General features: G+C 44.4%; 1 protein-coding gene across 4 annotated transcripts in view; it reads right to left on the reverse strand.

Moving 5' to 3' along the window:
- The window catches only part of CRIM1 (cysteine rich transmembrane BMP regulator 1), a 189751-nt gene that overhangs the window by 174336 nt on the left and 1042 nt on the right, over positions 1-14373 (reverse strand). The gene's annotated exons all lie outside the window — the stretch shown is intronic.

Here is a 14373-nt window from a genome sequence, read left to right on the forward strand (position 1 = left end):
GGGCGGGGGGGGGGGGCGGGGGGGGGGGGGGGGGGGGGGGCACGGCGGGGGGGGGGGGGGGGGGGGGGGGGTGGGGGGAGGGGTGAGACAGGAGAGAGGACCTGGTTAACCAGTTCCAAGCTTCTTTCTGCAATGATGAGACTTTTCACTGGGATTCTCACAACAGCGTTCATTTGTTTCACTTTCCACAATGCAAACCAAGCAGTTCAGATGGAAAAGTTTTTGTATAATATCTTGGATGACCTTGAGTCTAGATTTAGTCAACAAATGCTCATTGAGTTCTTCCTGTGTGCCAAGCGCTAGAATAACACACAATCCTGGCACTCGAATGGGTCGCAATGAGGCAGAGAGACAGAAATGTGAACTCTAACACAGTGTGAAAAATGTTATAGCAGGGGAAGGAGAAAGTGCTATTTATGGGCACTGGGGGTGGGGGGATGGCATTGCTTTTTCCTGGGCAGGGCAGGAAGTCCTCACAAAGGAAGCAGCATAAAATGGCAGGCTTTGAAGGATAAGGACACATTCTGAAGGATGTAAAGATAATCTGGGGGAATCTGAAAGCGGACACCACACCCATTTTCCAGTTGCTGGCTTTGCCCCCGAACCTCTAGTTGCCACAGATATTAGGAAGCATGTGCCGGACAGGTCTCCTAATTTTCTGCATTCTCAAAGGGTCTTTCCCAACACAAATTTGAAACAAAGTTCGAAAGCCTACACCTTGAGAATAGTCAGGTTCTGAATTTAGGAGTCTAATTTTCCCTTACCTGTGGGCTTTTAGTAATGACATGCAAATCACTAAGGCTCTATGGGAAGTTAAATGCTTATTATACTAAGATTATTAAAAAAAAAAAAAAAAAAAAAAGGAAAGTTGGAACCATTATGCAAATGAAATATATCCCCTCCAAAGAAAAAGCCAATTCACTGTTCCTCCTTTACTACTAGTCATCCTTTATGTTTTCGCCCTCTTTGTAGCTAATACCTTCTACTTTTCCATTCTCTCAAGAAATGGTATCAGCCAAGCATTTCTGACTCCAGGGCACATGCTTACACATTCACACACAGTTTAAAAAATATAATACACGACTATTTTCAGTGCCAAACGTAGCTGTAACTATATATTTCTTTTGGACATGTTTTATGTTATAAAGCATGTAAATACTTTTTCTCCCTCAAGTTTTCCAGAACTCTATTGGCAGAGTCTTTTTCCTTTCTTTTTCCAAAGCATTGAATACAATTTCCTGAACAGATAGTCAATAAACTTGGTTGCTGAGCGCTCACTCACCTTTTCCCAACATAGTCTTTGAAAATAATTTCATCTCCTTCCAACCAAAAACACCTCTGGCTTCTTTTATTTGCTTATTTCCCTATAGAGGTATTCCATTTCCCACCCTAAATTTCTGTTTTTCCTTTCTGCTATGACATCTAAAATTCCTGTGTAAGGCCAAAAACTATATTTAGTGATAACCTACTATCAATCATCCCACACTGCCCTTCGCATAATAAATCTTTTGTTCCAATCAGCAAGAAATTAAGTCAATAATTTTCCTGAGCTCCACTGGCCCATGTGTAGGTATCCCAATTAACTAGATAGTTTAAAAGCCAAAGCACTTTAATTAGAATTGTTTTTTCCACGTGTAATAAAACAATGCACAATCTTTATTTGTTAAGAAGTCATTTTCAGTTTGCTGATCTACAGAGTAGATAGTATACTTAATTTGCTCCAACTATGCAAGTGGTTTTCAGCACATAGACAACACAATGCAAAGTATTCTTTGTATTGTTCTCTCAGTAGCTGTACACACACACACACACACCCACACCCCACTCACTCACTCACTCTATGTCCAAAGGTACGAAGTTAACTACATCTTGAAAGAAGGAATTATCACAGCTTCTTGTCTCTCAAAGTCACATCTGTAAGGGTACCAGAGGCCCAGCTGCTGATGCTACAGATTTTGCCAACCTGGGCACAGCTTTTTAGGCCAGCATATCTACCACAACCCTGTAAACCCTGTTTCATGAATTTTTATCACTTGCTGATTCCACAGAATCAAATGAATCACATGTACTGGCAACACTTCCCCTCCAAACATTTCTACAGAACTCCTCTCTGCCATCATGCTAGTGTAGACACCGTTACTGGAAGAGGTCCTTACAGAGGACTTTTGATGGTTGGCACCAACTTCTCTTACTAGTCGGGTCACCAGTCGCTGGAGAGCTGCATACAACCATGCCTGGAAGAACGGGGAGGCAACCGGAAAGACTAGGGGAAAGCAAGCCTTTCAAGGAGAGATCCAGCTCGCCCTCCGTCATAGCAGGGTTTCACCGGGGAAGGAGGGCCAAAGCACAGCACAAAGACACAGGCATGAGAGGTACCAAATGGACCTTCTAGCACAGACTCTGACGGCAGCAAACACACACCCAACACCCTGGCCACTTCCAAGAGAGAACCGCTCTAGAGAGAAGGCCCTAGGCATCGAGACCGTCATTACTGCCCCCCACCCCACCACCATTTTAAAAGTTCTTAAGTTCTCAAGCTAATATGCACCAACCAAGCAGGAAGAAACCCAAATAAAGACCTATTGATACACCAAAGGAGAGGAGACTAGAACCTAGCTTTTCAGCAAAAGCTCCGGTGAGTAAATGAACACCAGCCACCCCTCAATGGCTATTTCAAACACCACCATTATTAGCGATCCAGAAATCTACCCTGGAAGGACAGATAGGATAAGATCCGGATTTAACTTCGGATATCATCAAAGAAAGAAAGAAAGAGCAAGTCACAGTACTCCACAGCCCAGAAAGGTTTTCTGTTAAATGAAAAGATGTCTATCCAGTTATTAGTAATCTCAAAGCAATTTTACAGACTGGAGGGGGGGGGAATACTCTTCGGGAGCAAAAAGCAAAATATCACAGAAAACTAAAAATTAAATAAGTTCACATTGCTAAGGATTGGTGGCTTAGGTAATTGAACTGAAAGTGAGAATCACAGAAGAGATCTACATAATAATTAGCTGCTGAGTTTTCTCCAGTCGCATACTCCCAAATGGAGTATTTAGCATTCAGCAGACTTATTAGCGAATAAATGCCCGACTGGAATTAACTAGCACCTCATTCTGGAAGGCTGCTCTTGGCAAAAACGTAATATCCACAAGGCAGAGCAAGTTGATTGCTGGTGTACACTGCAGGCTGGGCTGAGCGTCCCATTCTTTGGAATAATTCATGTTACATCAAGTTTCAGAGCCACAGGTCCACACCACCTGGACAAGAGGCAAAGGATGGGTGAGGCTTCTAGACCCCCTAGAGACAACCTTCCGAGCTTCACAGCTGGCCTGCTCTCAAACAGTCAGGGTAGGCTTGCTGCCTCGCAGACACACAGGGCTTCCTGCTCTCGTGGCTCGCAGCACACAGACATAATACGGGGGCTGGGGCGGCGGGGAACACGTCCTTGTGCAGACACTAATCATCCCACCCTCCGGGTGTGAAGCACCCAAGGGCCACCTGGGCCAGAACCTAGTCCCAGTCCCCAATCCTCACGTGCAAGGACTGCTGTGTCTTTAAATCCAGCCTGCTCCTTAAGGAAACTCCCTGGCAAGTGAAAACAGCAGCAAAGGTAAAAGAATGCTGGGAATTTGGCTGCCGCCTGCAGTATTAGGAAGAACAGCAATTACTCAACTCTCTCCTGGTGTCAGAGGCAGAAATGAGCATGTGAATTTGGGCAAGTTTCGGCCTGTCTCTGCTCAAGCTTCTCCCCTTGCGGTATCTGTCACCTACCTTCCTCATGGTCGTCATAATTAACGAAGTCAAGGAGGAAAAGGGACAGAGTGAAGGCAGCAGGCCGGCACATTCACAAAAGAGAGGCATAAATTCTGCCCTGACTCCAGGCCGGGCTAACAGTCACGATGGCTTAAAGATTGCCAGCATTTAAAGACGTCAATAACGTCCCGATAACTGTGATTCGCCCTCTCCACCGCCTCGCCATAAACAGAACTGTGCGAGAACGCTTGATCTCTTCCTGCAAGCCCTTCCGTCGACAGCACTTGGCAGAGTCCTGGAGACACGACCACTTCTCCCTTCCCTGGCTCTGCAAATACGAGGTAATATTTGACTCCTGTGCCCCACTTCTAGGTCGTAAAAACATAGATCTTATGACCAGAAGGGCCTTAAGATATCATGGGTTCAAGTTCCTCCGCCTTCAGGTAGGCAACTATCTAATTCCCTTTACACAAAGTAAGGCAATGTCCAGGGAAGCGGAGGTTTCATGTGAATTACTGAGCTACGAGGGGCCGAAAGCAGATCTGAAGGCACAGCTACTTCGTCTCCCGTATCATGTATATTCTCCCGAGCAGGAATGTTGTGTTCGTTCTCTCTCTGAGCAGCCGTAAGTCCTCCCTGCCACAAACCGATACACGCGTGAACCCATTCGTCCTTTTGATTAAAACATGTAAATTCATTTGGCCTTTCATTTTTAGGTCACAGACAGTGGTAACAAATTTTCCCAAGATCTGCCTGAAATAGAAGAACTCAGTAGTTCTGAAAAACGCACAGAATACTCAGTGTTCCTCAAACCATTTAAACATCCTTCTACGTTGGTTTTTGGAGGCAGAACTACCTACTTATCCCCTTTTCCCCCATGCAGAATGTAAATGTCCATGTCTTCATGAAAGCAAAGATGCCAACTATGGGAAGGGAGGAAAAAGGGGAGACCATGTGAAGGTTTTCTAGGTCTACACTTGGCCAGAGGATGGGATGTTGTCTCTGCGGAACCCAGAACACACACCGTGGGTACTGAGCGCCTGCATCCTGGACGGACGGTCCCTCACATGTGATGGGTCTGAAGTGGTCCAACTAATCCTTAAGATGAAAAGTCTAGCTCAGGTCAAACTTTCTTAAGGTAGCTTTACCTTATTTTGGCAGGTCTTTTGTAGTCTTAAAAAAGAAGTATCACAACTCTCCAGTGTCGAGGTGCCTTTTGTTTTATCACAGCTGGGAACCGTTCTGCTGGTGGCCTTTGGATAAGAACCTAAATAAGTTACCTCTTGCAGACCCAGGACTTTGCAGGCTCAGGTTTCACCCTGCCCTGCCAGAAATTCCTTTCTGTTTTGAATCTGAGATGTTTGTTTATGGTTTTTGTTTTGAAATGCTAAATAAGACAGGCACAATCTCTAGTTACAGCCTATATCCTTTTTTTTTTTTAAACCTTGTTATAGCCAGAGTGGCTTGTTGTTAAGGACTAAGGACTTCCCTAAAACTTCCAAAGAGCAGACTCTTCAAATTATCTTCTCAGAAATTTGAAATGTAAAATAACACCTTGAAATATAATTAACACTTAAATTTTTGTTCTTAAATGTTCATAAGACAAATGTTCCCAGGTGATTTCAAATTAGGGTGTTATTTTGGATTTGAAAAGCACATAAACAAAACCTTGAAATTTCAAAGTTTATCTCCCCTTGCTTGTAGGTTACATGTTTGAATACCAGCACTCTTGATGAAAGATAGAGGCACAACAATGATAGGTAGTGAAAGAGTTTCTGGAAGAAAATTCAATTTCTACTATGTGATAATAAGGTCTGGTTGTCAAGAAGAAAATAAAAAACAGTTGCAAACTACTGATTGCAAGGACTGTATCTTCATCAAGTTCTTTCTCCTTGTTCCCTAAGAGCCAGTATAAAGCATTTGCTTTTTGAGTCCTCAGCCCCTATTTACTGGATAAAAATGATACTCATTTGCAGGCATGAAGACAGCGCAGCAGTTCTGTCTTCCGAAAGTGGGGGAGGGGGCGCACCTATACCAGGAACTAACGAGATGAGAACTCGAGTATTTTACTTCTAGGTGTTTTTTCCTAGCCTTCCGCTGTAGCACAAAGATGCTGCAGAGAAACCACACGGCAAGTCCACAGGAAGGATGGCTGGAACGCATGGGATCAAGAAAAGCAATGCAGATGTTCTCTGTGCTGCACCCCATCTCCTGCTCATTCTTAACCTGCTCTTGTCTTTGAGCCGGCTAGGACAGCAGCTCCTTCCTTCCTTCCTTCCCTCCGTCTGTCCATCCATAACTGCAGTGATCCCAGCCTTGACTTGGTGACACTCCCAGGGTCTCACATGTCTCCAGGGATGCCCTGAAACCCACAGAAAACTTCTAACAATAAAAGGAAATTTAGGGTGCCTGGGTTACTGCCTTTGGCTCAGTTCATGGTCCTGGAGTCCAGGGATCGAATCCCACATCAGGCTCCCTGCTTGGCAGGGAGTCTGCCTCTCCTGCTGACCACTGACCTCTCCCCTCTCATATTCTCTCTCTTTCTCTCAAAATAAATGAATAAACAAATAAGTCTTTTTAAAAAGTAAAAGGAAAGTTAATATGCTTCCATTAAACCACAAGCCATTGATATTAAGATAGGTCACCTTTAAGAAAAAAAAAAGATAGGTCACCTTTTAAAAAGTCTTAGTTTGAAAACAGCTCACAGGTACTAAGAATTCAAACCACAAAATCAAGTAAATGCCCACATTCTGCAGAAACAGCAAAGAGGCTCGGGACTACAGCAGTAGTGGATGTGAGTGTGAAGGAGCTCTGTCACAAAGCGCATTTTCTTTAACTTCTATATAAAGCTAACAAAGAAAAAATGAAAAAGGAAGACAGAATGAAAATGAGAATTAACAATATCTTTTTAAAATCTACTTGGTACCAGGAATTATACTCTACACACACCAACACACGTTACCTGTGTCATTATATACGTACACGTACCCTCTCCAACCCTCATTTCAACGTCCACCTCACAGAAAGCTAACAGTATTGCATTTTTACAGATGAGGAAACCGAAGCCCAAAACAATGAAGCAAGCTGGTTGTTCACAGTTAAAAAATAAGAACTGAGATCTGAACCCAGGTTTGTCTAGTATCAAGACCTCCCCCCCCCCAAAATATCCAGCACAGAGGAGTGGGAAGCCAGAAGGAAGACAGCAGAGAGCACACCCTCCAGACTTGCGTGGTGCCACCCCCCCCACTTAGTCCTTCCTGGTAGGTAGAGTCAGAGCCCCTCTTCAGTTGCTCTCCAGATGCTCAGCACTTTCTTATCTCAGGGCTCAAGAGTTGCAAGTAACTGTCTTGGATAGAACTGTTTTGCCATTAGACCATGGTCTCTGTGAAAGCAGGTCCCTATCTTTCTTACTTTGGCTGAAAAATAACTACGGTAGCAGGTAACATGATCAGGTCTCACAGGCCATGCTCTGTTCTATATGCTTTCCATGGACTAGTTTTTTGCTCCTTAAAATGTGGTCTCAAGATCAGCAGCTTTGGCATCACCAGGGAGTTTATCAGAAAGGCAGAATCGCAGGCCCCAACCCAGACCTACTGAATCAGGACCTCCATGCTGAATGAGATGCCCAAGTGATTTGTGTGCATGTTAAAATTATAGAAGCACAGCGTTATCTCATTTAATCCTCACAACACACAAACACACACGCTGCCTATTACTATTTACTAATTGGGAAACTGAGGCTTAGAGAGGCAGCATCACAACAGTGTAGCTCAAAGACGGGACCCACAGCAGCTGCTCAGGAAACAGTTGTGGGTGGACGGACGGCAGGGAAACAGGTAGGAAGGAAATGACTGACTCAACGTCTGACCTCTAGTTCTGTCTAGCTGGTACCAATACACCAACTGCAGCAGCAGGTGCGACTGGGGCCCCAAAGCAGGAGAGCTGCAGCAGCCCACACCGCTTCCTGAGCCCAAGTCGGGTAAAATCCTGTGCTGGCCGGCACGTGACCACTCCAGGAGCGAGGGCCCAACTCTTCCCTCAGAATGTCACGTGAAGGAAAACACACGGTACCAGCTGCAGTGAGGTTAGGTGCCTTCCTCTTCCCCAAATGAAATATTAGCCCACAAATTAAATGGTTACATCTACAACTCCTACAACGTAATGCAAAAATTTTCAGGTTCCTCCTTCTTTATGTTTACCCCAAATATACAAATTATTTAGACAATGCTTAACAAATGGGCATCTGAAGAAAGGCAGAAAATAGCTTTAGAAGCCCTTAAGTAAGTTCTTTACTAAATGCACTTATGGTGTTGGGGGAGAAGAGTGGAGGGGACCGGAACCAGATAACGTGCTCTTTTTCTAAGAGCCCGAACTTCTTAACTACTGATGCCCCTACTCAGGTAGATGAGGATTAAGCAGAACAACATAATGCACCCATGTCAAGTTGGTTTATTTATGCTCCTTACTCCCTCATTGTTACTGTTCATCACCTGCCAGTCACTCTTCCAAGGGCTTCATAGCAATTCATTCACTGAATCCTTACAGCAGCCCTACTGTTAATGCCAATAAACAGACAGAAAAAGGAGATGCACAGAAATAGATGCAGAGATTTGACCTCAGAAACCAAGTTTCCACCCATGACACTCTTTTATCAAGGTGTGAGTCTTCTGCATGGGGAATTAACTGGGGCTGGGGAAGGGAGGTAAGGAATTGAAATCTGTTCGTTTTGTAAAAGAAAAAAAAAAGATCTTTTAATATTTTTTTTTCCACATGGACCCAAAATGAACACTTGGAAGTGTTAACCCTGTGGGCTTTCTTAAAATTTACATCTATTCAACTACTCCTCTAGCCAGAAGACTGAGGAGGTCTTGTCAAAGCACAGAGGTTTTTCGTAATTTGACCACGCTAACTGGCCAAGACAAGCAGCAGAAGAGTGGGTGAGATGGGAAGGTGCTTGATATAAAGGGACACCTCTCAGCTCACTGCCCACGTTCATCTGCCTAGTGGAACAAGCTAGAACAAGGAGAAAAATCACCCTGGAAAGGAAACTTGCCATTCTGAACCACAGCTAGTAAAGCATTAAGAATGCAGCCTCATTCTCAGATGTTAGGAAACACTCTGATGTATGTTGCACAGGCTCTAAGAAGAATGGGTAGGATCTCATCCCCCAGCAAAAAGAGCTCCTATCATACATTTACGCCTAGTTTGAATTCAAATTCTCCTTTTCAGCTATGCCACCAGAGCCTGAAAAGATCATTTCAGATCCTAGGATTCCTAGAATAAATTTTAACCACTTATTTCACTCCCCAACTAATCACACACACACTTGCAAAAATCATTTCTACTTGGCTTGAACTTGTATTATGAAGTAGACCCTTTAAGGTCTTGCTACCTTATTCTTTATTGAGATGAAAAAATTGTCGAGGAGGGGTGACTGGGTGGCTCAGGTCGTGAACCCAGGGTCCTGAGATCCAGCCCTGGGTGGTCTGGCTCCCTGAGAACCTGCTTCTCCTTCTCCCTCTGCCATTCCCACCACCTGCGTTTTACAGGGGAGGGGACAGGGAGAGGAGGGGAGAAAAAGGAGGGAGGAAGGGAAGGAAGGAGTGTAGAGGGCAGGGAGCACACATCTGAGAGGTCCCCAAGCTCCCCAGCTGCCCTCTGCCTCAGCAGAAGGCCTGGTACAAAGTAGGAAATTGATGAATGAGTGATTGACTTCTGTAAAATGACAAGTCAGATCTCTGAAAATTCAGCTTTGGAGAATGCAACCTCTGAAAAGGAAGGCTCTCCGTTTGTTACTCATGCATGCTTGGCTAGTCCAGTTTCCTCTCTGAATAATTAATTGAGCTGTACTGGGGTGTCTCTAAAATCCTGATAGTGCACATGCCACACACGGAACACAGTGTCACCGATCAGCCCTGACCGTCCATCCGTCTCACCATGGCTTACCCACACGCGAAAGCAGCGCTGCCATCCTGCCACGTTACTGCCGTCGCCTGAAAGATGTTAAACACACCCACTTTTTTTTCCCCCCCAAGAATTTCACAATTAATGTCTGGAATGTGTTTTGGATTATTCTTCAAAAGATGACACAGTTGCTCTAAGATGAATTCAATATTTTTCCTTTCTCCCATTTGTCATTCTTTGGTCCTCCCACTCCCTTACCTTTTTAGGGTCATCTACTTACTCCTCCCAACTTCATAATATCTGTCCCCAGCACCCCCCAAGCCGTTCCCTTGTTTATCCAAGTCATCAGCTCTAACCAAGCCACACAAAACTGCAGAAACTTGCTAACTACCTCCTACTGCTCGATGCAATGCTCACAGCTTAAGGCGTCTTCAGACAGTTTTCTTCCTCAATTACCCTGTTCACAGCGGCCTTGCCAACACACTTGCATGTGGGTTCTCCTGGTCACTGTTGGGCATGAATTAATGGCAGCAAATAGCTCTAGACATGCTATTTTTGCCTTTCTGGTACTATGCAATTCATCTGCCCTTTGCCAAGTGTTTTATGTGACCGGATTCCTGAATAACAGTGTAGATTCTGTAAGCGTGAGAGTCAAAGCGAAGGTCACCGAGTCCTGTCATTTGTATGTGTGCAATGAACAGTCTCTCCATATTCTGTCAATATTTACTTCTGGGAGGGACTAATTATTTCCTTGTTTACTTGCATTGGTTTCTCTTCCCATACCCTAGTACTGTAATTTTATAGGCCCTCTGCTGGCCTTCTCTTTGTAAGAGCTCACTCCACCTGAAGACTTTGGAGATGGAAAGCAAAACACATTCCTCAAAAACAAGGAGTCCTGGGTGTTTCAAGTTTTCAAATGCTAATAAAGGAGTACTAACTTTGTCCCGCCCCTCTTTTTAATTAGTAAATTTAAAATCCATGGACTCTCGACTCCAAGTCCTACATTTCAGAGCAACAAGAGGAGATCTGTGTGGCTTGTGCATTAACCAAATGGTTTGGTTTGGGAAACAAACCTGGCTCCTGAGCAGCCTGACCTCAGATCCTCCGTATATTCTTTTCCAAGGAGCCATCATCTCCGACCCCAACACATTCTTCCAGGGTTTTGAGGAAAAACAAAACAAAACAAAACAACCTATAACTTTCGAAAGGCAGCAGATCCAGCAAACAACAGGAGCTGTAAGCAGCCACCACATAACTTGGTGTGGTTCTGCTCCTCACTGGCCTCGTGAAAACTCGGTGGAAGGAGAAGTTCAAACGCCTGGGAGAAATGAAAGGACTGTGTTTTGAAGGAGATAGTTTGGTAGATGCCATGTTTAAAAAAAAACCACGGCAAGTTGCATAAAGACGAAGCTACTGCGTAAAGATGCACATGGGAAACAAAAGCTGGTACTTACCTACGACAGCAAACACCTGGCTCTACCACAGCCAGGTTCCCGGGGCAGAGCCAGTAAGGTCTGCCGGCTTCCATGTCACTCCGTCCTCACAAACTGTCAAACCCAAGCCAGCATGTGCTCTTTTACTATGCAGAGAGAGAAGGCTGCCCATGTTCTCCCCAGCTTGCCCCCACGCCTCACAACAGAAGCATAATGTACTATTCCCCTTAAGAGGGAAAATGGTCCTCACCCCCATTGCAAAATAGAAGCCTCACGGTACCATCAAAACATTCTTCCTAGAAAATCCCGCTGTGGTCATTTTTCAGAACTGTGTCTGATCTCCCATGCAGTCTTCTTCCTCAGGAGTTCAGAATTCAAATTTGTTTCAAACTTGTTTCTCTGGCTTTTAGGCGATTTACCTGGAGGCAGGCAGCCCAGCCAAGGGAGAGGCCACTTAGGAAGTCAGAAACCGCCACAGGGACTAACCCAATGAGTGGAAACAGTAAAGACTTGTGTCCCCCCCACCCCGGGGGGGCCAGAAAGCACTTTTTAGACCGCAAGAGAGAAGAGAAAAAAACTTTAGGTACTTGGCTCTATGGCTGATTTTTAAAATGCACTTAAACCAAAACCATCTTTAAAAAAAAAGGTATGGGGCGCCTGGGTGGCTCAGTGGATTAAGCCGCTGCCTTCGGCTCAGGTCATGATCTCAGGGTCCTGGGATCGAGTCCTGCATTGGGCTCTCTGCTCAGCAGGGAGCTTGCTACTCTCTCTCTCTCTCTCTGGCTGCCTCTCTGTCTACTTGTGATTTCTCTCTGTCAAAATAAATAAATCTTAAAAAAAAAAAAAAAAAAAAAAAGGGTATGATTTGGTTGATAACCATGTAAACAATGCCAAAAAGAAGACTGAGTGTACATGTCACATGACTCATAAGGCATGGCTCTTCATATTATTTAATCTTTCAGATAATTTTTTTTCCTCACTATTCTTTCTATGGAGAAGGCTGTTCATCCATTTGCTCAATGAACATTTACTGAGAGCCTACTATGGGCTGGCGTGCTTTAAAAACTTAAGACAGTGAGCCACAGGTTGGAAGGGGTCCATCTTTGCTTCTGATTTACCTGTGAACCACAGTAAAAAAACATGATTTTTTTTTTTCACCACAAAGCCAGAATGGAGAGTTAACACAAGTAAGAACTACTGCAATTTGGCAAACCGAACTATAACTGGTATTTAATTTATGTCCTCGAAAGCCGGTAGATTAGTCATGATAATATTTCTTTAACATGCAATATGATTTCTCAGTGAATTAAGTAAGTTTTCAGAACAGTTTTCATTAACAGATACAACCAGTAGGGGTCATTTTAGTGCAAAAATCGCAACGAAATAGACTTCAACATGAAGTTCCTATTCATGTCAGTTACAATAATCGTGCTTCAGTGTGTGAATTTCTGGATAAAAATGGAAACTGAGGGAAAGACTAGCTGTTGAGAAATATCTTGCAAACGAAAAAAAGAAGCCTCTTCTAGGTAATTACTGACATTGAAAGACTCCTCTAATTTTTATAAAAAGAAAAAAAGGTTATTTATCCTACATTTCCCCTAAATTCTGTAGTAAAGTGAAAATACTTTAAATTTTAGACAGACCATTGACAGTATCTGTGTAGATCCAAACACCGCATCATGCCAGGTGTTCTTACTTTGGTTTAATGGATTTAGAATACAACTTGACTGCTGCTTTTAGAATTCTACAAAGATTAGACAACCCCCCCCCCCAAATGCTGGGTGCCCAGTTTTGGCAACTGCAAACAGTCTTGCTAAACGAAAAGTGTTGCTAGAGACGGCAAATTGAGATACAATCACCAAAACAAGTACTTCCAAGCATCTTTGAGGCTAACACCAAGTGCATGGGGTGTTACCAGAAGAAATCAAACTAAGAAGAATGCCATCACTTCAGAGGAATGAAAAGCTCACCGATAAACTGCCAGAGTAACTCTATACTGTGATGCCGGAAGACTGGTGCCAAAACACTCGATTACAGTGTATGTTCCCCCAGCTCCACATTTCATTCACCAGAACCAGAAATACAAAAACAAGGGTTAAAATCATTAAAAGCTCCAAGAGTCCTTCTCAGAGCCTAGCAGTTTCCACTGCAGTTGGCCTTGTTTCATGCTGCTTGTTCTTTTCAGATTTATGGGAGGTTGGCTTAAGTAAATCATACACTCCAAGTGGCAGGGTTCAAAGATGCATCTTCTAGTCCAACTCATTCAGAATTCCCCAAATCAAACACATAAAATTGTATCAGAAGTTAATCTCCTGGCCATTTTTTTTTTCCTTATGTGAGAAATAAAAACACATGTTTTAACACGGGACTTAACCTCTGAAGGCTTTTGTGTTTCAGGCAAATCAACTCTTTTCATCCAATGTCCTAAGGGTGCAGCAGTGCAGGGCCCCTTTCCTCTGAGTTCCCTTCACTCCATACTGCCCACTAGCTTCCAAACCAGAAAAGCCTCCTTGATTTTCCAGAACTGTCCAAACTCTAAAAACTACAGGTATAAATAAATGTGCATGGATTTAAAGAAAGCCATAGAACTGAAGTCTTTTAATAGACCCATTTTACCCCTAAGATTGCTACCTTCTTTTTCAGTACCTCCGCACGATAAATAAACACAGACACACAGAAGGATGCCTCAGAAGAAACCCTTCCCCGGTGTCCTGGGTCTGGCTGTGAGTAGTAAGGAACCGACCAGGTCAGGGGGCGCCTGTCCCTCCTCCTCGCCGCTCCTCCAGAAGTAAGGCAGCTGCTCTGCACCAGGACGGCCCGGAACAGCATCGTCACCCCGACGTCAGCCGGAGCAGGGATCCCGCTTTTAACTGGTGCTCACCGAGTCCTGCCCATTAGCCAAATAAAAAAGAACTCACTGCCTCTCCCTAGTCCCCCAAGCAGACCAGCACCCGGAGAGCGAGGCAGGAGGGCGGGGCTCAGGGCCGACCCCCGCTCTCAGGGTCCACCCAACGAGGTTAGGCTCACTACTCTAACCGCTTTCCCCCTTGGTCAGTGTCCACACCGACGTGCACCAGGCTTCGTGGAGAAAACAGCAGAACCGCCCTCGCTGTCAGACAAACAGAAGGAACCCGCAACACGATAGGAAACACGCGGATATCCGATCTTTAAGCAGCAGCCACGAATATAGTCAGCAACAACTTTTCACTCGGAGGGGCAACACCCCGCATCCCCCCCCCGCCCCCATTCAGAAGAGAAAGCCTTTGACTGTTTTCAATAG

This window comes from Mustela nigripes, chromosome 7 (genome assembly GCF_022355385.1).
Source record: "Mustela nigripes isolate SB6536 chromosome 7, MUSNIG.SB6536, whole genome shotgun sequence".
NCBI classification, from domain to species: domain Eukaryota; kingdom Metazoa; phylum Chordata; class Mammalia; order Carnivora; family Mustelidae; genus Mustela; species Mustela nigripes.